Below are 1651 nucleotides of genomic sequence, written 5' to 3' on the forward strand. Positions count from 1 at the left end.
CCAAAGTCAATACTTTGTGCTCTATGAAGGTCACCTTTTGCAGCAATTATAGCTGCAAGTCTATTGGAGTATATCTCTATAAGTTTGGCACATCTAGCCACTGGGATTTTTGCCCATTCTTCAAGGCAAAAAACTGCTCCAGCTCTGGGTTCCGCTGGTGTACAGCAATCTTTAAGTCATACCACAGATTCTCAATTGGATTGAGGTCTGGGCTTTGACTAGGCCATTCCAAGACATTTAAATGTTTCCCCTTAAACCACTCGAGCGTTGCTTTAGCAGTATGCTTAGAGTCATTGTCCTGCTGGAACGTGAACCTCCATCCCAGTCTCAAATCTCTGGAAGACTGAAACAGGTTTCCTTCAAGAATTTCCCTGTATTTAGCACCATCCATCATTCCTTCAATTCTGACCAGTTTCCCAGTCCCTGTCGATGAAAAACATCTCCACAGCATGATGCTGCCACCACCATGCTTCACTGTGGGGATGGAGTTCTCGGGGTGATGAGAGGTCTTGGGTTTGCACCAGACATAGCGTTTTCCTTGATGGCCAGAAAGATACATTTTAGTCTCATCTGACCTTAGTACCTTCTTCCATATGCTTGGGGAGTCTCCCACATGCCTTATGGCAAACACCAAACATGTTTGCTTATTTTTTTCTGGCCACTCTTCCGTAAAGCCCAGCTCTGTGGAGTGTGCGGCTTAAAGTGGTCCTATGGACAGATATTCCAATCTCCGCTGTGGAGCTTTGCAGCTCCTTCAGGGTTATCTTTGGTCTCTTTGTTGCCTCTCTGATTAATGCCCTCCTTGCCTGGTTCGTGAGTTTTGGTGGGGGGCCCTCTCTTGGCAGGTTTGTTGTGGTGCCATATTCTTTCCATTTTTTTAATAATGGATTTAATAGTGGACTTTATTTAACTAATTATGTGACTTATGAAGGTCATTGGTTGCACTAGATCTTATTTATGGGCTTCATAGTAAAGGGGGTGAATACATATACACGCACCACTTTTCCATTTTTTAGAATGTTTTGAAATAAGTTATTTTTTTCATTTCACTTCACCAATTTGGACTATTTTGTGTATGTCCATTACATAAAATCCAAATAAAAATCAATTTAAATTACAGGTTGTAGTGCAACAAAATAGGAAAAACGCCAGGAGGATGAATACTTTTGCAAGGCACTGTAAAAGTCCCATGATGGTAGTGACTGCCCATTACTGCTGATCATTTATTAACCATCATTTATTCACATTACTTTAATAAAATATTTAGATTATTGTGTATATTACATTTGTTTTATTTGTTAACTTTATTATTTCATTCCAAGTCATCATCTCATCTCTGTAGAGCTGCTGTCTGACTACATCACTATTTTAGTAGTCCTTCAAAGTAAATAACATTTACATTTACGTCATTTAGCAGACGCTCTTATCCAGAGCGACTTACAAATTGGTGCATTCACCTTATAAGACTTTAATGATTGCTGAATACCAACTATCAATCACTTAGATCATGTATTTTCAGGTAGAGATTCCTCGAAGCAGCTGCTCTCTCTCCCTCCTCTCCCTCTCCGTGTCTGCTCCACACAGACCGGACCATTAGGCGCGCAGTGAATTATGGTCATTGTAGTTAATTACCACAAAGCCTGTTAGAAAC

The sequence above is a fragment of the Salmo salar genome, chromosome ssa18 (genome assembly GCF_905237065.1).
Source record: "Salmo salar chromosome ssa18, Ssal_v3.1, whole genome shotgun sequence".
In the NCBI taxonomy this organism is placed as follows: domain Eukaryota; kingdom Metazoa; phylum Chordata; class Actinopteri; order Salmoniformes; family Salmonidae; genus Salmo; species Salmo salar.